The sequence below is a fragment of the Mytilus edulis genome, chromosome 2 (genome assembly GCF_963676685.1).
Source record: "Mytilus edulis chromosome 2, xbMytEdul2.2, whole genome shotgun sequence".
Taxonomy (NCBI): Eukaryota; Metazoa; Mollusca; class Bivalvia; order Mytilida; family Mytilidae; genus Mytilus; species Mytilus edulis.
In genome coordinates, this window is record NC_092345.1 from 53850740 (window position 1) to 53870625 (window position 19886).

The 19886-nt window shown below is 35.3% G+C and overlaps 31 non-coding genes across 31 annotated transcripts; 15 read left to right on the plus strand and 16 right to left on the minus strand.

Moving 5' to 3' along the window:
• Positions 1-213: 213 nt before the first annotated feature.
• Positions 214-304, plus strand: Trnam-cau (transfer RNA methionine (anticodon CAU)). Its single transcript is given in 2 exon segments — positions 214-250; positions 269-304. It is a non-coding gene; the product is annotated as a tRNA-Met (tRNA).
• A 305-nt stretch (positions 305-609) lies between these two features.
• Trnal-aag (transfer RNA leucine (anticodon AAG)) lies at positions 610-691 on the minus strand. Its single transcript has one exon. It is a non-coding gene; the product is annotated as a tRNA-Leu (tRNA).
• An 802-nt stretch (positions 692-1493) lies between these two features.
• Trnam-cau (transfer RNA methionine (anticodon CAU)) lies at positions 1494-1584 on the plus strand. Its single transcript is given in 2 exon segments — positions 1494-1530; positions 1549-1584. It is a non-coding gene; the product is annotated as a tRNA-Met (tRNA).
• A 305-nt stretch (positions 1585-1889) lies between these two features.
• Trnal-aag (transfer RNA leucine (anticodon AAG)) lies at positions 1890-1971 on the minus strand. The gene has a single exon. It is a non-coding gene; the product is annotated as a tRNA-Leu (tRNA).
• An 801-nt stretch (positions 1972-2772) lies between these two features.
• Trnam-cau (transfer RNA methionine (anticodon CAU)) lies at positions 2773-2863 on the plus strand. The gene is given in 2 exon segments: positions 2773-2809; positions 2828-2863. It is a non-coding gene; the product is annotated as a tRNA-Met (tRNA).
• A 305-nt stretch (positions 2864-3168) lies between these two features.
• Trnal-aag (transfer RNA leucine (anticodon AAG)) lies at positions 3169-3250 on the minus strand. Its single transcript has one exon. It is a non-coding gene; the product is annotated as a tRNA-Leu (tRNA).
• An 802-nt stretch (positions 3251-4052) lies between these two features.
• On the plus strand, positions 4053-4143 carry Trnam-cau (transfer RNA methionine (anticodon CAU)). The gene is given in 2 exon segments: positions 4053-4089; positions 4108-4143. It is a non-coding gene; the product is annotated as a tRNA-Met (tRNA).
• A 305-nt stretch (positions 4144-4448) lies between these two features.
• Trnal-aag (transfer RNA leucine (anticodon AAG)) lies at positions 4449-4530 on the minus strand. The gene has a single exon. It is a non-coding gene; the product is annotated as a tRNA-Leu (tRNA).
• An 802-nt stretch (positions 4531-5332) lies between these two features.
• On the plus strand, positions 5333-5423 carry Trnam-cau (transfer RNA methionine (anticodon CAU)). Its single transcript is given in 2 exon segments — positions 5333-5369; positions 5388-5423. It is a non-coding gene; the product is annotated as a tRNA-Met (tRNA).
• A 305-nt stretch (positions 5424-5728) lies between these two features.
• Positions 5729-5810, minus strand: Trnal-aag (transfer RNA leucine (anticodon AAG)). Its single transcript has one exon. It is a non-coding gene; the product is annotated as a tRNA-Leu (tRNA).
• Positions 5811-6607: 797 nt separating this feature from the next.
• Trnam-cau (transfer RNA methionine (anticodon CAU)) lies at positions 6608-6698 on the plus strand. The gene is given in 2 exon segments: positions 6608-6644; positions 6663-6698. It is a non-coding gene; the product is annotated as a tRNA-Met (tRNA).
• Positions 6699-7003: 305 nt separating this feature from the next.
• On the minus strand, positions 7004-7085 carry Trnal-aag (transfer RNA leucine (anticodon AAG)). The gene has a single exon. It is a non-coding gene; the product is annotated as a tRNA-Leu (tRNA).
• A 799-nt stretch (positions 7086-7884) lies between these two features.
• On the plus strand, positions 7885-7975 carry Trnam-cau (transfer RNA methionine (anticodon CAU)). The gene is given in 2 exon segments: positions 7885-7921; positions 7940-7975. It is a non-coding gene; the product is annotated as a tRNA-Met (tRNA).
• Positions 7976-8280: 305 nt separating this feature from the next.
• Trnal-aag (transfer RNA leucine (anticodon AAG)) lies at positions 8281-8362 on the minus strand. The gene has a single exon. It is a non-coding gene; the product is annotated as a tRNA-Leu (tRNA).
• Positions 8363-9163: 801 nt separating this feature from the next.
• On the plus strand, positions 9164-9254 carry Trnam-cau (transfer RNA methionine (anticodon CAU)). The gene is given in 2 exon segments: positions 9164-9200; positions 9219-9254. It is a non-coding gene; the product is annotated as a tRNA-Met (tRNA).
• A 305-nt stretch (positions 9255-9559) lies between these two features.
• On the minus strand, positions 9560-9641 carry Trnal-aag (transfer RNA leucine (anticodon AAG)). Its single transcript has one exon. It is a non-coding gene; the product is annotated as a tRNA-Leu (tRNA).
• Positions 9642-10807: 1166 nt separating this feature from the next.
• Trnal-aag (transfer RNA leucine (anticodon AAG)) lies at positions 10808-10889 on the minus strand. Its single transcript has one exon. It is a non-coding gene; the product is annotated as a tRNA-Leu (tRNA).
• Positions 10890-11691: 802 nt separating this feature from the next.
• On the plus strand, positions 11692-11782 carry Trnam-cau (transfer RNA methionine (anticodon CAU)). Its single transcript is given in 2 exon segments — positions 11692-11728; positions 11747-11782. It is a non-coding gene; the product is annotated as a tRNA-Met (tRNA).
• A 306-nt stretch (positions 11783-12088) lies between these two features.
• On the minus strand, positions 12089-12170 carry Trnal-aag (transfer RNA leucine (anticodon AAG)). Its single transcript has one exon. It is a non-coding gene; the product is annotated as a tRNA-Leu (tRNA).
• An 808-nt stretch (positions 12171-12978) lies between these two features.
• Trnam-cau (transfer RNA methionine (anticodon CAU)) lies at positions 12979-13069 on the plus strand. The gene is given in 2 exon segments: positions 12979-13015; positions 13034-13069. It is a non-coding gene; the product is annotated as a tRNA-Met (tRNA).
• Positions 13070-13375: 306 nt separating this feature from the next.
• On the minus strand, positions 13376-13457 carry Trnal-aag (transfer RNA leucine (anticodon AAG)). Its single transcript has one exon. It is a non-coding gene; the product is annotated as a tRNA-Leu (tRNA).
• A 799-nt stretch (positions 13458-14256) lies between these two features.
• Trnam-cau (transfer RNA methionine (anticodon CAU)) lies at positions 14257-14347 on the plus strand. Its single transcript is given in 2 exon segments — positions 14257-14293; positions 14312-14347. It is a non-coding gene; the product is annotated as a tRNA-Met (tRNA).
• A 306-nt stretch (positions 14348-14653) lies between these two features.
• Trnal-aag (transfer RNA leucine (anticodon AAG)) lies at positions 14654-14735 on the minus strand. The gene has a single exon. It is a non-coding gene; the product is annotated as a tRNA-Leu (tRNA).
• An 801-nt stretch (positions 14736-15536) lies between these two features.
• Positions 15537-15627, plus strand: Trnam-cau (transfer RNA methionine (anticodon CAU)). Its single transcript is given in 2 exon segments — positions 15537-15573; positions 15592-15627. It is a non-coding gene; the product is annotated as a tRNA-Met (tRNA).
• Positions 15628-15932: 305 nt separating this feature from the next.
• Positions 15933-16014, minus strand: Trnal-aag (transfer RNA leucine (anticodon AAG)). The gene has a single exon. It is a non-coding gene; the product is annotated as a tRNA-Leu (tRNA).
• An 803-nt stretch (positions 16015-16817) lies between these two features.
• Positions 16818-16908, plus strand: Trnam-cau (transfer RNA methionine (anticodon CAU)). Its single transcript is given in 2 exon segments — positions 16818-16854; positions 16873-16908. It is a non-coding gene; the product is annotated as a tRNA-Met (tRNA).
• A 305-nt stretch (positions 16909-17213) lies between these two features.
• On the minus strand, positions 17214-17295 carry Trnal-aag (transfer RNA leucine (anticodon AAG)). The gene has a single exon. It is a non-coding gene; the product is annotated as a tRNA-Leu (tRNA).
• An 802-nt stretch (positions 17296-18097) lies between these two features.
• Positions 18098-18188, plus strand: Trnam-cau (transfer RNA methionine (anticodon CAU)). The gene is given in 2 exon segments: positions 18098-18134; positions 18153-18188. It is a non-coding gene; the product is annotated as a tRNA-Met (tRNA).
• Positions 18189-18493: 305 nt separating this feature from the next.
• On the minus strand, positions 18494-18575 carry Trnal-aag (transfer RNA leucine (anticodon AAG)). The gene has a single exon. It is a non-coding gene; the product is annotated as a tRNA-Leu (tRNA).
• Positions 18576-19377: 802 nt separating this feature from the next.
• On the plus strand, positions 19378-19468 carry Trnam-cau (transfer RNA methionine (anticodon CAU)). The gene is given in 2 exon segments: positions 19378-19414; positions 19433-19468. It is a non-coding gene; the product is annotated as a tRNA-Met (tRNA).
• A 305-nt stretch (positions 19469-19773) lies between these two features.
• Positions 19774-19855, minus strand: Trnal-aag (transfer RNA leucine (anticodon AAG)). The gene has a single exon. It is a non-coding gene; the product is annotated as a tRNA-Leu (tRNA).
• Between the last annotated feature and the right edge of the window lie 31 nt (positions 19856-19886).

Below are 19886 nucleotides of genomic sequence, written 5' to 3' on the forward strand. Positions count from 1 at the left end.
AAAAAAAAAAAAAAACCTCAAACAATTAAAAGTATTTCATATAGTAAAGAGCTATAAAAATGAACAACCAACACAGCTCATGATGTTTTGAAATGTGTTTCCTTTAAGATAAACATGTTTCTTTCTGCCCTACACTCACCTTGACAAGTAACTACAATGTTAATGGTAATGTTATGAAGTATTTACACCTTAAATTGGAGGTTTAGAATCATGGCCTCGGTAGCGCAGTAGGTAGCGCGTCAGTCTCATAATCACAAATGACAGAGCGATCTGAAGGTCGTGAGTTCGATCCTCACCCGGGGCATAGTTTTTTTTCTACCCGTTTCTCTTGTTTTCAAAGCATTTCTAATAGTTCTAAAAACTTGTGTTATACATTTGTACCTGTAATATGCTATTTTCCGCAATGTTTGTCATGCATTTTAAACTGCATTGAGATAGCGCTTAGCATCTGCAATATATGTGATCATGGATTAAACAGAATAATTCTTTTCTATTAAGTATTACAACAATTTTAATATCTTCTGTGTATTAACTTTTTATCCATTTCATATTTTGTCAATCAATGCAAAAATCGATGAATTAATTTTCTTGCTTACTAAAAAAATCACTTGGCAGCGGTGGGATTCGAACCCACGCCTCCGAGGAGACTGGTGCCTTAAACCAGCGCCTTAGACCGCTCGGCCACGCTACCGACGCTTTATATTTGAGCTAAATCAAGATATCATTCGTTTACAACATTTACAACTGGTAAAAATATGTCTTATAGGCATACATTACGAAATATTACGTAGTAGAAATATGTTTCTTTTTGGTTTTCCAAAATCAAACTAAAATTCCTTCTTAATACTCAATGCATGCAATCATATTATATATTTCACTTCTTTCTCTAAACAGAGTTATCCATTTTTTGGTCAGTTCCCTTTTTCTGGAATGTCTATATATGGTAACATGCATATTTTTAGCTGAGCATTTGATACTCACAAGTAACATCATACCGGAGAGGCGTTTTTCACCATTTCACATTGGACGGAACCATGCAATCTATATTGTACATTGTGGAGGGCGCGATCGACGCAACTAGTCATGAGTAGAAACTGTATATATAACGCTTGAACGCTAGCTCGCTATTCGCTCATCGAAACCTGAAAAATGCATGTGCAAAACGGGCAAATTGGATAGCAAACTTTTTCTCGTTAGCAACAAATTGCCTCTGCAGAATATTATTCTGACGAGTTACTATCAGCACTATACTCAATTCCCCTTTGGAGAAAAGAATATGAAAAAAAAAAAAAAAACCTCAAACAATTAAAAGTATTTCATATAGTAAAGAGCTATAAAAATGAACAACCAACACAGCTCATGATGTTTAGAAATGTGTTTCCTTTAAGATAAACATGTTTCTTTCTGCCCTACACTCACCTTGACAAGTAACTACAATGTTAATGGTAATGTTATGAAGTATTTACACCTTAAATTGGAGGTTTAGAATCATGGCCTCGGTAGCGCAGTAGGTAGCGCGTCAGTCTCATAATCACAAATGACAGAGCGATCTGAAGGTCGTGAGTTCGATCCTCACCCGGGGCATAGTTTTTTTTCTACCCGTTTCTCTTGTTTTCAAAGCATTTCTAATAGTTCTAAAAACTTGTGTTATACATTTGTACCTGTAATATGCTATTTTCCGCAATGTTTGTCATGCATTTTAAACTGCATTGAGATAGCGCTTAGCATCTGCAATATATGTGATCATGGATTAAACAGAATAATTCTTTTCTATTAAGTATTACAACAATTTTAATATCTTCTGTGTATTAACTTTTTATCCATTTCATATTTTGTCAATCAATGCAAAAATCGATGAATTAATTTTCTTGCTTACTAAAAAAATCACTTGGCAGCGGTGGGATTCGAACCCACGCCTCCGAGGAGACTGGTGCCTTAAACCAGCGCCTTAGACCGCTCGGCCACGCTACCGACGCTTTATATTTGAGCTAAATCAAGATATCATTCGTTTACAACATTTACAACTGGTAAAAATATGTCTTATAGGCATACATTACGAAATATTACGTAGTAGAAATATGTTTCTTTTTGGTTTTCCAAAATCAAACTAAAATTCCTTCTTAATACTCAATGCATGCAATCATATTATATATTTCACTTCTTTCTCTAAACAGAGTTATCCATTTTTTGGTCAGTTCCCTTTTTCTGGAATGTCTATATATGGTAACATGCATATTTTTAGCTGAGCATTTGATACTCACAAGTAACATCATACCGGAGAGGCGTTTTTCACCATTTCACATTGGACGGAACCATGCAATCTATATTGTACATTGTGGAGGGCGCGATCGACGCAACTAGTCATGAGTAGAAACTGTATATATAACGCTTGAACGCTAGCTCGCTATTCGCTCATCGAAACCTGAAAAATGCATGTGCAAAACGGGCAAATTGGATAGCAAACTTTTTCTCGTTAGCAACAAATTGCCTCTGCAGAATATTATTCTGACGAGTTACTATCAGCACTATACTCAATTCCCCTTTGGAGAAAAGAATATGAAAAAAAAAAAAAAACCTCAAACAATTAAAAGTATTTCATATAGTAAAGAGCTATAAAAATGAACAACCAACACAGCTCATGATGTTTTGAAATGTGTTTCCTTTAAGATAAACATGTTTCTTTCTGCCCTACACTCACCTTGACAAGTAACTACAATGTTAATGGTAATGTTATGAAGTATTTACACCTTAAATTGGAGGTTTAGAATCATGGCCTCGGTAGCGCAGTAGGTAGCGCGTCAGTCTCATAATCACAAATGACAGAGCGATCTGAAGGTCGTGAGTTCGATCCTCACCCGGGGCATAGTTTTTTTTCTACCCGTTTCTCTTGTTTTCAAAGCATTTCTAATAGTTCTAAAAACTTGTGTTATACATTTGTACCTGTAATATGCTATTTTCCGCAATGTTTGTCATGCATTTTAAACTGCATTGAGATAGCGCTTAGCATCTGCAATATATGTGATCATGGATTAAACAGAATAATTCTTTTCTATTAAGTATTACAACAATTTTAATATCTTCTGTGTATTAACTTTTTATCCATTTCATATTTTGTCAATCAATGCAAAAATCGATGAATTAATTTTCTTGCTTACTAAAAAAATCACTTGGCAGCGGTGGGATTCGAACCCACGCCTCCGAGGAGACTGGTGCCTTAAACCAGCGCCTTAGACCGCTCGGCCACGCTACCGACGCTTTATATTTGAGCTAAATCAAGATATCATTCGTTTACAACATTTACAACTGGTAAAAATATGTCTTATAGGCATACATTACGAAATATTACGTAGTAGAAATATTTTTCTTTTTGGTTTTCCAAAATCAAACTAAAATTCCTTCTTAATACTCAATGCATGCAATCATATTATATATTTCACTTCTTTCTCTAAACAGAGTTATCCATTTTTTGGTCAGTTCCCTTTTTCTGGAATGTCTATATATGGTAACATGCATATTTTTAGCTGAGCATTTGATACTCACAAGTAACATCATACCGGAGAGGCGTTTTTCACCATTTCACATTGGACGGAACCATGCAATCTATATTGTACATTGTGGAGGGCGCGATCGACGCAACTAGTCATGAGTAGAAACTGTATATATAACGCTTGAACGCTAGCTCGCTATTCGCTCATCGAAACCTGAAAAATGCATGTGCAAAACGGGCAAATTGGATAGCAAACTTTTTCTCGTTAGCAACAAATTGCCTCTGCAGAATATTATTCTGACGAGTTACTATCAGCACTATACTCAATTCCCCTTTGGAGAAAAGAATATGAAAAAAAAAAAAAAAACCTCAAACAATTAAAAGTATTTCATATAGTAAAGAGCTATAAAAATGAACAACCAACACAGCTCATGATGTTTTGAAATGTGTTTCCTTTAAGATAAACATGTTTCTTTCTGCCCTACACTCACCTTGACAAGTAACTACAATGTTAATGGTAATGTTATGAAGTATTTACACCTTAAATTGGAGGTTTAGAATCATGGCCTCGGTAGCGCAGTAGGTAGCGCGTCAGTCTCATAATCACAAATGACAGAGCGATCTGAAGGTCGTGAGTTCGATCCTCACCCGGGGCATAGTTTTTTTTCTACCCGTTTCTCTTGTTTTCAAAGCATTTCTAATAGTTCTAAAAACTTGTGTTATACATTTGTACCTGTAATATGCTATTTTCCGCAATGTTTGTCATGCATTTTAAACTGCATTGAGATAGCGCTTAGCATCTGCAATATATGTGATCATGGATTAAACAGAATAATTCTTTTCTATTAAGTATTACAACAATTTTAATATCTTCTGTGTATTAACTTTTTATCCATTTCATATTTTGTCAATCAATGCAAAAATCGATGAATTAATTTTCTTGCTTACTAAAAAAATCACTTGGCAGCGGTGGGATTCGAACCCACGCCTCCGAGGAGACTGGTGCCTTAAACCAGCGCCTTAGACCGCTCGGCCACGCTACCGACGCTTTATATTTGAGCTAAATCAAGATATCATTCGTTTACAACATTTACAACTGGTAAAAATATGTCTTATAGGCATACATTACGAAATATTACGTAGTAGAAATATGTTTCTTTTTGGTTTTCCAAAATCAAACTAAAATTCCTTCTTAATACTCAATGCATGCAATCATATTATATATTTCACTTCTTTCTCTAAACAGAGTTATCCATTTTTTGGTCAGTTCCCTTTTTCTGGAATGTCTATATATGGTAACATGCATATTTTTAGCTGAGCATTTGATACTCACAAGTAACATCATACCGGAGAGGCGTTTTTCACCATTTCACATTGGACGGAACCATGCAATCTATATTGTACATTGTGGAGGGCGCGATCGACGCAACTAGTCATGAGTAGAAACTGTATATATAACGCTTGAACGCTAGCTCGCTATTCGCTCATCGAAACCTGAAAAATGCATGTGCAAAACGGGCAAATTGGATAGCAAACTTTTTCTCGTTAGCAACAAATTGCCTCTGCAGAATATTATTCTGATGAGTTACTATCAGCACTATACTCAATTCCCCTTTGGAGAAAAGAATATGAAAAAAAAAAAAAAAACCTCAAACAATTAAAAGTATTTCATATAGTAAAGAGCTATAAAAATGAACAACCAACACAGCTCATGATGTTTTGAAATGTGTTTCCTTTAAGATAAACATGTTTCTTTCTGCCCTACACTCACCTTGACAAGTAACTACAATGTTAATGGTAATGTTATGAAGTATTTACACCTTAAATTGGAGGTTTAGAATCATGGCCTCGGTAGCGCAGTAGGTAGCGCGTCAGTCTCATAATCACAAATGACAGAGCGATCTGAAGGTCGTGAGTTCGATCCTCACCCGGGGCATAGTTTTTTTTCTACCCGTTTCTCTTGTTTTCAAAGCATTTCTAATAGTTCTAAAAACTTGTGTTATACATTTGTACCTGTAATATGCTATTTTCCGCAATGTTTGTCATGCATTTTAAACTGCATTGAGATAGCGCTTAGCATCTGCAATATATGTGATCATGGATTAAACAGAATAATTCTTTTCTATTAAGTATTACAACAATTTTAATATCTTCTGTGTATTAACTTTTTATCCATTTCATATTTTGTCAATCAATGCAAAAATCGATGAATTAATTTTCTTGCTTACTAAAAAAATCACTTGGCAGCGGTGGGATTCGAACCCACGCCTCCGAGGAGACTGGTGCCTTAAACCAGCGCCTTAGACCGCTCGGCCACGCTACCGACGCTTTATATTTGAGCTAAATCAAGATATCATTCGTTTACAACATTTACAACTGGTAAAAATATGTCTTATAGGCATACATTACGAAATATTACGTAGTAGAAATATGTTTCTTTTTGGTTTTCCAAAATCAAACTAAAATTCCTTCTTAATACTCAATGCATGCAATCATATTATATATTTCACTTCTTTCTCTAAACAGAGTTATCCATTTTTTGGTCAGTTCCCTTTTTCTGGAATGTCTATATATGGTAACATGCATATTTTTAGCTGAGCATTTGATACTCACAAGTAACATCATACCGGAGAGGCGTTTTTCACCATTTCACATTGGACGGAACCATGCAATCTATATTGTACATTGTGGAGGGCGCGATCGACGCAACTAGTCATGAGTAGAAACTGTATATATAACGCTTGAACGCTAGCTCGCTATTCGCTCATCGAAACCTGAAAAATGCATGTGCAAAACGGGCAAATTGGATAGCAAACTTTTTCTCGTTAGCAACAAATTGCCTCTGCAGAATATTATTCTGACGAGTTACTATCAGCACTATACTCAATTCCCCTTTGGAGAAAAGAATATGAAAAAAAAAAACCTCAAACAATTAAAAGTATTTCATATAGTAAAGAGCTATAAAAATGAACAACCAACACAGCTCATGATGTTTTGAAATGTGTTTCCTTTAAGATAAACATGTTTCTTTCTGCCCTACACTCACCTTGACAAGTAACTACAATGTTAATGGTAATGTTATGAAGTATTTACACCTTAAATTGGAGGTTTAGAATCATGGCCTCGGTAGCGCAGTAGGTAGCGCGTCAGTCTCATAATCACAAATGACAGAGCGATCTGAAGGTCGTGAGTTCGATCCTCACCCGGGGCATAGTTTTTTTTCTACCCGTTTCTCTTGTTTTCAAAGCATTTCTAATAGTTCTAAAAACTTGTGTTATACATTTGTACCTGTAATATGCTATTTTCCGCAATGTTTGTCATGCATTTTAAACTGCATTGAGATAGCGCTTAGCATCTGCAATATATGTGATCATGGATTAAACAGAATAATTCTTTTCTATTAAGTATTACAACAATTTTAATATCTTCTGTGTATTAACTTTTTATCCATTTCATATTTTGTCAATCAATGCAAAAATCGATGAATTAATTTTCTTGCTTACTAAAAAAATCACTTGGCAGCGGTGGGATTCGAACCCACGCCTCCGAGGAGACTGGTGCCTTAAACCAGCGCCTTAGACCGCTCGGCCACGCTACCTACGCTTTATATTTGAGCTAAATCAAGATATCATTCGTTTACAACATTTACAACTGGTAAAAATATGTCTTATAGGCATACATTACGAAATATTACGTAGTAGAAATATGTTTCTTTTTGGTTTTCCAAAATCAAACTAAAATTCCTTCTTAATACTCAATGCATGCAATCATATTATATATTTCACTTCTTTCTCTAAACAGAGTTATCCATTTTTTGGTCAGTTCCCTTTTTCTGGAATGTCTATATATGGTAACATGCATATTTTTAGCTGAGCATTTGATACTCACAAGTAACATCATACCGGAGAGGCGTTTTTCACCATTTCACATTGGACGGAACCATGCAATCTATATTGTACATTGTGGAGGGCGCGATCGACGCAACTAGTCATGAGTAGAAACTGTATATATAACGCTTGAACGCTAGCTCGCTATTCGCTCATCGAAACCTGAAAAATGCATGTGCAAAACGGGCAAATTGGATAGCAAACTTTTTCTCGTTAGCAACAAATTGCCTCTGCAGAATATTATTCTGACGAGTTACTATCAGCACTATACTCAATTCCCCTTTGGAGAAAAGAATATGAAAAAAAAAAAAACCTCAAACAATTAAAAGTATTTCATATAGTAAAGAGCTATAAAAATGAACAACCAACACAGCTCATGATGTTTTGAAATGTGTTTCCTTTAAGATAAACATGTTTCTTTCTGCCCTACACTCACCTTGACAAGTAACTACAATGTTAATGGTAATGTTATGAAGTATTTACACCTTAAATTGGAGGTTTAGAATCATGGCCTCGGTAGCGCAGTAGGTAGCGCGTCAGTCTCATAATCACAAATGACAGAGCGATCTGAAGGTCGTGAGTTCGATCATCACCCGGGGCATAGTTTTTTTTCTACCCGTTTCTCTTGTTTTCAAAGCATTTCTAATAGTTCTAAAAACTTGTGTTATACATTTGTACCTGTAATATGCTATTTTCCGCAATGTTTGTCATGCATTTTAAACTGCATTGAGATAGCGCTTAGCATCTGCAATATATGTGATCATGGATTAAACAGAATAATTCTTTTCTATTAAGTATTACAACAATTTTAATATCTTCTGTGTATTAACTTTTTATCCATTTCATATTTTGTCAATCAATGCAAAAATCGATGAATTAATTTTCTTGCTTACTAAAAAAATCACTTGGCAGCGGTGGGATTCGAACCCACGCCTCCGAGGAGACTGGTGCCTTAAACCAGCGCCTTAGACCGCTCGGCCACGCTACCGACGCTTTATATTTGAGCTAAATCAAGATATCATTCGTTTACAACATTTACAACTGGTAAAAATATGTCTTATAGGCATACATTACGAAATATTACGTAGTAGAAATATGTTTCTTTTTGGTTTTCCAAAATCAAACTAAAATTCCTTCTTAATACTCAATGCATGCAATCATATTATATATTTCACTTCTTTCTCTAAACAGAGTTATCCATTTTTTGGTCAGTTCCCTTTTTCTGGAATGTCTATATATGGTAACATGCATATTTTTAGCTGAGCATTTGATACTCACAAGTAACATCATACCGGAGAGGCGTTTTTCACCATTTCACATTGGACGGAACCATGCAATCTATATTGTACATTGTGGAGGGCGCGATCGACGCAACTAGTCATGAGTAGAAACTGTATATATAACGCTTGAACGCTAGCTCGCTATTCGCTCATCGAAACCTGAAAAATGCATGTGCAAAACGGGCAAATTGGATAGCAAACTTTTTCTCGTTAGCAACAAATTGCCTCTGCAGAATATTATTCTGACGAGTTACTATCAGCACTATACTCAATTCCCCTTTGGAGAAAAGAATATGAAAAAAAAAAAAAAACCTCAAACAATTAAAAGTATTTCATATAGTAAAGAGCTATAAAAATGAACAACCAACACAGCTCATGATGTTTTGAAATGTGTTTCCTTTAAGATAAACATGTTTCTTTCTGCCCTACACTCACCTTGACAAGTAACTACAATGTTAATGGTAATGTTATGAAGTATTTACACCTTAAATTGGAGGTTTAGAATCATGGCCTCGGTAGCGCAGTAGGTAGCGCGTCAGTCTCATAATCACAAATGACAGAGCGATCTGAAGGTCGTGAGTTCGATCCTCACCCGGGGCATAGTTTTTTTTCTACCCGTTTCTCTTGTTTTCAAAGCATTTCTAATAGTTCTAAAAACTTGTGTTATACATTTGTACCTGTAATATGCTATTTTCCGCAATGTTTGTCATGCATTTTAAACTGCATTGAGATAGCGCTTAGCATCTGCAATATATGTGATCATGGATTAAACAGAATAATTCTTTTCTATTAAGTATTACAACAATTTTAATATCTTCTGTGTATTAACTTTTTATCCATTTCATATTTTGTCAATCAATGCAAAAATCGATGAATTAATTTTCTTGCTTACTAAAAAAATCACTTGGCAGCGGTGGGATTCGAACCCACGCCTCCGAGGAGACTGGTGCCTTAAACAAGCGCCTTAGACCGCTCGGCCACGCTACCGACGCTTTATATTTGAGCTAAATCAAGATATCATTCGTTTACAACATTTACAACTGGTAAAAATATGTTTTATAGGCATACATTACGAAATATTACGTAGTAGAAATATGTTTCTTTTTGGTTTTCCAAAATCAAACTAAAATTCCTTCTTAATACTCAATGCATGCAATCATATTATATATTTCACTTCTTTCTCTAAACAGAGTTATCCATTTTTTGGTCAGTTCCCTTTTTCTGGAATGTCTATATATGGTAACATGCATATTTTTAGCTGAGCATTTGATACTCACAAGTAACATCATACCGGAGAGGCGTTTTTCACCATTTCACATTGGACGGAACCATGCAATCTATATTGTACATTGTGGAGGGCGCGATCGACGCAACTAGTCATGAGTAGAAACTGTATATATAACGCTTGAACGCTAGCTCGCTATTCGCTCATCGAAACCTGAAAAATGCATGTGCAAAACGGGCAAATTGGATAGCAAACTTTTTCTCGTTAGCAACAAATTGCCTCTGCAGAATATTATTCTGACGAGTTACTATCAGCACTATACTCAATTCCCCTTTGGAGAAAAGAATATGAAAAAAAAAAAAAAACCTCAAACAATTAAAAGTATTTCATATAGTAAAGAGCTATAAAAATGAACAACCAACACAGCTCATGATGTTTTGAAATGTGTTTCCTTTAAGATAAACATGTTTCTTTCTGCCCTACACTCACCTTGACAAGTAACTACAATGTTAATGGTAATGTTATGAAGTATTTACACCTTAAATTGGAGGTTTAGAATCATGGCCTCGGTAGCGCAGTAGGTAGCGATCTGAAGGTCGTGAGTTCGATCCTCACCCGGGGCATAGTTTTTTTTCTACCCGTTTCTCTTGTTTTCAAAGCATTTCTAATAGTTCTAAAAACTTGTGTTATACATTTGTACCTGTAATATGCTATTTTCCGCAATGTTTGTCATGCATTTTAAACTGCATTGAGATAGCGCTTAGCATCTGCAATATATGTGATCATGGATTAAACAGAATAATTCTTTTCTATTAAGTATTACAACAATTTTAATATCTTCTGTGTATTAACTTTTTATCCATTTCATATTTTGTCAATCAATGCAAAAATCGATGAATTAATTTTCTTGCTTACTAAAAAAATCACTTGGCAGCGGTGGGATTCGAACCCACGCCTCCGAGGAGACTGGTGCCTTAAACCAGCGCCTTAGACCGCTCGGCCACGCTACCGACGCTTTATATTTGAGCTAAATCAAGATATCATTCGTTTACAACATTTACAACTGGTAAAAATATGTCTTATAGGCATACATTACGAAATATTACGTAGTAGAAATATGTTTCTTTTTGGTTTTCCAAAATCAAACTAAAATTCCTTCTTAATACTCAATGCATGCAATCATATTATATATTTCACTTCTTTCTCTAAACAGAGTTATCCATTTTTTGGTCAGTTCCCTTTTTCTGGAATGTCTATATATGGTAACATGCATATTTTTAGCTGAGCATTTGATACTCACAAGTAACATCATACCGGAGAGGCGTTTTTCACCATTTCACATTGGACGGAACCATGCAATCTATATTGTACATTGTGGAGGGCGCGATCGACGCAACTAGTCATGAGTAGAAACTGTATATATAACGCTTGAACGCTAGCTCGCTATTCGCTCATCGAAACCTGAAAAATGCATGTGCAAAACGGGCAAATTGGATAGCAAACTTTTTCTCGTTAGCAACAAATTGCCTCTGCAGAATATTATTCTGACGAGTTACTATCAGCACTATACTCAATTCCCCTTTGGAGAAAAGAATATGAAAAAAAAAAAAAAAACCTCAAACAATTAAAAGTATTTCATATAGTAAAGAGCTATAAAAATGAACAACCAACACAGCTCATGATGTTTTGAAATGTGTTTCCTTTAAGATAAACATGTTTCTTTCTGCCCTACACTCACCTTGACAAGTAACTACAATGTTAATGGTAATGTTATGAAGTATTTACACCTTAAATTGGAGGTTTAGAATCATGGCCTCGGTAGCGCAGTAGGTAGCGCGTCAGTCTCATAATCACAAATGACAGAGCGATCTGAAGGTCGTGAGTTCGATCCTCACCCGGGGCATAGTTTTTTTTTCTACCCGTTTCTCTTGTTTTCAAAGCATTTCTAATAGTTCTAAAAACTTGTGTTATACATTTGTACCTGTAATATGCTATTTTCCGCAATGTTTGTCATGCATTTTAAACTGCATTGAGATAGCGCTTAGCATCTGCAATATATGTGATCATGGATTAAACAGAATAATTCTTTTCTATTAAGTATTACAACAATTTTAATATCTTCTGTGTATTAACTTTTTATCCATTTCATATTTTGTCAATCAATGCAAAAATCGATGAATTAATTTTCTTGCTTACTAAAAAAATCACTTGGCAGCGGTGGGATTCGAACCCACGCCTCCGAGGAGACTGGTGCCTTAAACCAGCGCCTTAGACCGCTCGGCCACGCTACCGACGCTTTATATTTGAGCTAAATCAAGATATCATTCGTTTACAACATTTACAACTGGTAAAAATATGTCTTATAGGCATACATTACGAAATATTACGTAGTAGAAATATGTTTCTTTTTGGTTTTCCAAAATCAAACTAAAATTCCTTCTTAATACTCAATGCATGCAATCATATTATATATTTCACTTCTTTCTCTAAACAGAGTTATCCATTTTTTGGTCAGTTCCCTTTTTCTGGAATGTCTATATATGGTAACATGCATATTTTTAGCTGAGCATTTGATACTCACAAGTAACATCATACCGGAGAGGCGTTTTTCACCATTTCACATTGGACGGAACCATGCAATCTATATTGTACATTGTGGAGGGCGCGATCGACGCAACTAGTCATGAGTAGAAACTGTATATATAACGCTTGAACGCTAGCTCGCTATTCGCTCATCGAAACCTGAAAAATGCATGTGCAAAACGGGCAAATTGGATAGCAAACTTTTTCTCGTTAGCAACAAATTAAATTGCCTCTGCAGAATATTATTCTGACGAGTTACTATCAGCACTATACTCAATTCCCCTTTGGAGAAAAGAATATGAAAAAAAAAAAAAAAAACCTCAAACAATTAAAAGTATTTCATATAGTAAAGAGCTATAAAAATGAACAACCAACACAGCTCATGATGTTTTGAAATGTGTTTCCTTTAAGATAAACATGTTTCTTTCTGCCCTACACTCACCTTGACAAGTAACTACAATGTTAATGGTAATGTTATGAAGTATTTACACCTTAAATTGGAGGTTTAGAATCATGGCCTCGGTAGCGCAGTAGGTAGCGCGTCAGTCTCATAATCACAAATGACAGAGCGATCTGAAGGTCGTGAGTTCGATCCTCACCCGGGGCATAGTTTTTTTTTCTACCCGTTTCTCTTGTTTTCAAAGCATTTCTAATAGTTCTAAAAACTTGTGTTATACATTTGTACCTGTAATATGCTATTTTCCGCAATGTTTGTCATGCATTTTAAACTGCATTGAGATAGCGCTTAGCATCTGCAATATATGTGATCATGGATTAAACAGAATAATTCTTTTCTATTAAGTATTACAACAATTTTAATATCTTCTATGTATTAACTTTTTATCCATTTCATATTTTGTCAATCAATGCAAAAATCGATGAATTAATTTTCTTGCTTACTAAAAAAATCACTTGGCAGCGGTGGGATTCGAACCCACGCCTCCGAGGAGACTGGTGCCTTAAACCAGCGCCTTAGACCGCTCGGCCACGCTACCGACGCTTTATATTTGAGCTAAATCAAGATATCATTCGTTTACAACATTTACAACTGGTAAAAATATGTCTTATAGGCATACATTACGAAATATTACGTAGTAGAAATATGTTTCTTTTTGGTTTTCCAAAATCAAACTAAAATTCCTTCTTAATACTCAATGCATGCAATCATATTATATATTTCACTTCTTTCTCTAAACAGAGTTATCCATTTTTTGGTCAGTTCCCTTTTTCTGGAATGTCTATATATGGTAACATGCATATTTTTAGCTGAGCATTTGATACTCACAAGTAACATCATACCGGAGAGGCGTTTTTCACCATTTCACATTGGACGGAACCATGCAATCTATATTGTACATTGTGGAGGGCGCGATCGACGCAACTAGTCATGAGTAGAAACTGTATATATAACGCTTGAACGCTAGCTCGCTATTCGCTCATCGAAACCTGAAAAATGCATGTGCAAAACGGGCAAATTGGATAGCAAACTTTTTCTCGTTAGCAACAAATTGCCTCTGCAGAATATTATTCTGACGAGTTACTATCAGCACTATACTCAATTCCCCTTTGGAGAAAAGAATATGAAAAAAAAAAAAACCTCAAACAATTAAAAGTATTTCATATAGTAAAGAGCTATAAAAATGAACAACCAACACAGCTCATGATGTTTTGAAATGTGTTTCCTTTAAGATAAACATGTTTCTTTCTGCCCTACACTCACCTTGACAAGTAACTACAATGTTAATGGTAATGTTATGAAGTATTTACACCTTAAATTGGAGGTTTAGAATCATGGCCTCGGTAGCGCAGTAGGTAGCGCGTCAGTCTCATAATCACAAATGACAGAGCGATCTGAAGGTCGTGAGTTCGATCCTCACCCGGGGCATAGTTTTTTTTTCTACCCGTTTCTCTTGTTTTCAAAGCATTTCTAATAGTTCTAAAAACTTGTGTTATACATTTGTACCTGTAATATGCTATTTTCCGCAATGTTTGTCATGCATTTTAAACTGCATTGAGATAGCGCTTAGCATCTGCAATATATGTGATCATGGATTAAACAGAATAATTCTTTTCTATTAAGTATTACAACAATTTTAATATCTTCTGTGTATTAACTTTTTATCCATTTCATATTTTGTCAATCAATGCAAAAATCGATGAATTAATTTTCTTGCTTACTAAAAAAATCACTTGGCAGCGGTGGGATTCGAACCCACGCCTCCGAGGAGACTGGTGCCTTAAACCAGCGCCTTAGACCGCTCGGCCACGCTACCGACGCTTTATATTTGAGCTAAATCAAGATATCATTCGTTTACAACATTTACAACTGGTAAAAATATGTCTTATAGGCATACATTACGAAATATTACGTAGTAGAAATATGTTTCTTTTTGGTTTTCCAAAATCAAACTAAAATTCCTTCTTAATACTCAATGCATGCAATCATATTATATATTTCACTTCTTTCTCTAAACAGAGTTATCCATTTTTTGGTCAGTTCCCTTTTTCTGGAATGTCTATATATGGTAACATGCATATTTTTAGCTGAGCATTTGATACTCACAAGTAACATCATACCGGAGAGGCGTTTTTCACCATTTCACATTGGACGGAACCATGCAATCTATATTGTACATTGTGGAGGGCGCGATCGACGCAACTAGTCATGAGTAGAAACTGTATATATAACGCTTGAACGCTAGCTCGCTATTCGCTCATCGAAACCTGAAAAATGCATGTGCAAAACGGGCAAATTGGATAGCAAACTTTTTCTCGTTAGCAACAAATTGCCTCTGCAGAATATTATTCTGACGAGTTACTATCAGCACTATACTCAATTCCCCTTTGGAGAAAAGAATATGAAAAAAAAAAAAAAACCTCAAACAATTAAAAGTATTTCATATAGTAAAGAGCTATAAAAATGAACAACCAACACAGCTCATGATGTTTTGAAATGTGTTTCCTTTAAGATAAACATGTTTCTTTCTGCCCTACACTCACCTTGACAAGTAACTACAATGTTAATGGTAATGTTATGAAGTATTTACACCTTAAATTGGAGGTTTAGAATCATGGCCTCGGTAGCGCAGTAGGTAGCGCGTCAGTCTCATAATCACAAATGACAGAGCGATCTGAAGGTCGTGAGTTCGATCCTCACCCGGGGCATAGTTTTTTTTCTACCCGTTTCTCTTGTTTTCAAAGCATTTCTAATAGTTCTAAAAACTTGTGTTATACATTTGTACCTGTAATATGCTATTTTCCGCAATGTTTGTCATGCATTTTAAACTGCATTGAGATAGCGCTTAGCATCTGCAATATATGTGATCATGGATTAAACAGAATAATTCTTTTCTATTAAGTATTACAACAATTTTAATATCTTCTGTGTATTAACTTTTTATCCATTTCATATTTTGTCAATCAATGCAAAAATCGATGAATTAATTTTCTTGCTTACTAAAAAAATCACTTGGCAGCGGTGGGATTCGAACCCACGCCTCCGAGGAGACTGGTGCCTTAAACCAGCGCCTTAGACCGCTCGGCCACGCTACCGACGCTTTATATTTGAGCTAAATCAAGATATCATTCGTTTACAACATTTACAACTGGTAAAAATATGTCTTATAGGCATACATTACGAAATATTACGTAGTAGAAATATTTTTCTTTTTGGTTTTCCAAAATCAAACTAAAATTCCTTCTTAATACTCAATGCATGCAATCATATTATATATTTCACTTCTTTCTCTAAACAGAGTTATCCATTTTTTGGTCAGTTCCCTTTTTCTGGAATGTCTATATATGGTAACATGCATATTTTTAGCTGAGCATTTGATACTCACAAGTAACATCATACCGGAGAGGCGTTTTTCACCATTTCACATTGGACGGAACCATGCAATCTATATTGTACATTGTGGAGGGCGCGATCGACGCAACTAGTCATGAGTAGAAACTGTATATATAACGCTTGAACGCTAGCTCGCTATTCGCTCATCGAAACCTGAAAAATGCATGTGCAAAACGGGCAAATTGGATAGCAAACTTTTTCTCGTTAGCAACAAATTGCCTCTGCAGAATATTATTCTGACGAGTTACTATCAGCACTATACTCAATTCCCCTTTGGAGAAAAGAATATGAAAAAAAAAAAAAAAAACCTCAAACAATTAAAAGTATTTCATATAGTAAAGAGCTATAAAAATGAACAACCAACACAGCTCATGATGTTTTGAAATGTGTTTCCTTTAAGATAAACATGTTTCTTTCTGCCCTACACTCACCTTGACAAGTAACTACAATGTTAATGGTAATGTTATGAAGTATTTACACCTTAAATTGGAGGTTTAGAATCATGGCCTCGGTAGCGCAGTAGGTAGCGCGTCAGTCTCATAATCACAAATGACAGAGCGATCTGAAGGTCGTGAGTTCGATCCTCACCCGGGGCATAGTTTTTTTTCTACCCGTTTCTCTTGTTTTCAAAGCATTTCTAATAGTTCTAAAAACTTGTGTTATACATTTGTACCTGTAATATGCTATTTTCCGCAATGTTTGTCATGCATTTTAAACTGCATTGAGATAGCGCTTAGCATCTGCAATATATGTGATCATGGATTAAACAGAATAATTCTTTTCTATTAAGTATTACAACAATTTTAATATCTTCTGTGTATTAACTTTTTATCCATTTCATATTTTGTCAATCAATGCAAAAATCGATGAATTAATTTTCTTGCTTACTAAAAAAATCACTTGGCAGCGGTGGGATTCGAACCCACGCCTCCGAGGAGACTGGTGCCTTAAACCAGCGCCTTAGACCGCTCGGCCACGCTACCGACGCTTTATATTTGAGCTAAATCAAGATATCATTCGTTTACAACATTTACAACTGGTAAAAATATGTCTTATAGGCATACATTACGAAATATTACGTAGTAGAAATATGTTTCTTTTTGGTTTTCCAAAATCAAACTAAAATTCCTTCTTAATACTCAATGCATGCAATCATATTATATATTTCACTTCTTTCTCTAAACAGAGTTATCCATTTTTTGGTCAGTTCCCTTTTTCTGGAATGTCTATATATGGTAACATGCATATTTTTAGCTGAGCATTTGATACTCACAAGTAACATCATACCGGAGAGGCGTTTTTCACCATTTCACATTGGACGGAACCATGCAATCTATATTGTACATTGTGGAGGGCGCGATCGACGCAACTAGTCATGAGTAGAAACTGTATATTTAACGCTTGAACGCTAGCTCGCTATTCGCTCATCGAAACCTGAAAAATGCATGTGCAAAACGGGCAAATTGGATAGCAAACTTTTTCTCGTTAGCAACAAATTGCCTCTGCAGAATATTATTCTGACGAGTTACTATCAGCACTATACTCAATTCCCCTTTGGAGAAAAGAATATGAAAAAAAAAAAAAAAACCTCAAACAATTAAAAGTATTTCATATAGTAAAGAGCTATAAAAATGAACAACCAACACAGCTCATGATGTTTTGAAATGTGTTTCCTTTAAGATAAACATGTTTCTTTCTGCCCTACACTCACCTTGACAAGTAACTACAATGTTAATGGTAATGTTATGAAGTATTTACACCTTAAATTGGAGGTTTAGAATCATGGCCTCGGTAGCGCAGTAGGTAGCGCGTCAGTCTCATAATCACAAATGACAGAGCGATCTGAAGGTCGTGAGTTCGATCCTCACCCGGGGCATAGTTTTTTTTCTACCCGTTTCTCTTGTTTTCAAAGCATTTCTAATAGTTCTAAAAACTTGTGTTATACATTTGTACCTGTAATATGCTATTTTCCGCAATGTTTGTCATGCATTTTAAACTGCATTGAGATAGCGCTTAGCATCTGCAATATATGTGATCATGGATTAAACAGAATAATTCTTTTCTATTAAGTATTACAACAATTTTAATATCTTCTGTGTATTAACTTTTTATCCATTTCATATTTTGTCAATCAATGCAAAAATCGATGAATTAATTTTCTTGCTTACTAAAAAAATCACTTGGCAGCGGTGGGATTCGAACCCACGCCTCCGAGGAGACTGGTGCCTTAAACCAGCGCCTTAGACCGCTCGGCCACGCTACCGACGCTTTATATTTGAGCTAAATCAAGATATCATTCGTTTACAACATTTACAACTGGTAAAAATATGTCTTATAGGCATACATTACGAAATATTACGTAGTAGAAATATGTTTCTTTTTGGTTTTCCAAAATCAAACTAAAATTCCTTCTTAATACTCAATGCATGCAATCATATTATATATTTCACTTCTTTCTCTAAACAGAGTTATCCATTTTTTGGTCAGTTCCCTTTTTCTGGAATGTCTATATATGGTAACATGCATATTTTTAGCTGAGCATTTGATACTCACAAGTAACATCATACCGGAGAGGCGTTTTTCACCATTTCACATTGGACGGAACCATGCAATCTATATTGTACATTGTGGAGGGCGCGATCGACGCAACTAGTCATGAGTAGAAACTGTATATATAACGCTTGAACGCTAGCTCGCTATTCGCTCATCGAAACCTGAAAAATGCATGTGCAAAACGGGCAAATTGGATAGCAAACTTTTTCTCGTTAGCAACAAATTGCCTCTGCAGAATATTATTCTGATGAGTTACTATCAGCACTATACTCAATTCCCCTTTGGAGAAAAGAATATGAAAAAAAAAAAAAAAACCTCAAACAATTAAAAGTATTTCATATAGTAAAGAGCTATAAAAATGAACAACCAACACAGCTCATGATGTTTTGAAATGTGTTTCCTTTAAGATAAACATGTTTCTTTCTGCCCTACACTCACCTTGACAAGTAACTACAATGTTAATGGTAATGTTATGAAGTATTTACACCTTAAATTGGAGGTTTAGAATCATGGCCTCGGTAGCGCAGTAGGTAGCGCGTCAGTCTCATAATCACAAATGACAGAGCGATCTGAAGGTCGTGAGTTCGATCCTCACCCGGGGCATAGTTTTTTTTCTACCCGTTTCTCTTGTTTTCAAAGCATTTCTAATAGTTCTAAAAACTTGTGTTATACATTTGTACCTGTAATATGCTATTTTCCGCAATGTTTGTCATGCATTTTAAACTGCATTGAGATAGCGCTTAGCATCTGCAATATATGTGATCATGGATTAAACAGAATAATTCTTTTCTATTAAGTATTACAACAATTTTAATATCTTCTGTGTATTAACTTTTTATCCATTTCATATTTTGTCAATCAATGCAAAAATCGATGAATTAATTTTCTTGCTTACTAAAAAAATCACTTGGCAGCGGTGGGATTCGAACCCACGCCTCCGAGGAGACTGGTGCCTTAAACCAGCGCCTTAGACCGCTCGGCCACGCTACCGACGCTTTATATTTGAGCTAAATCAAGATAT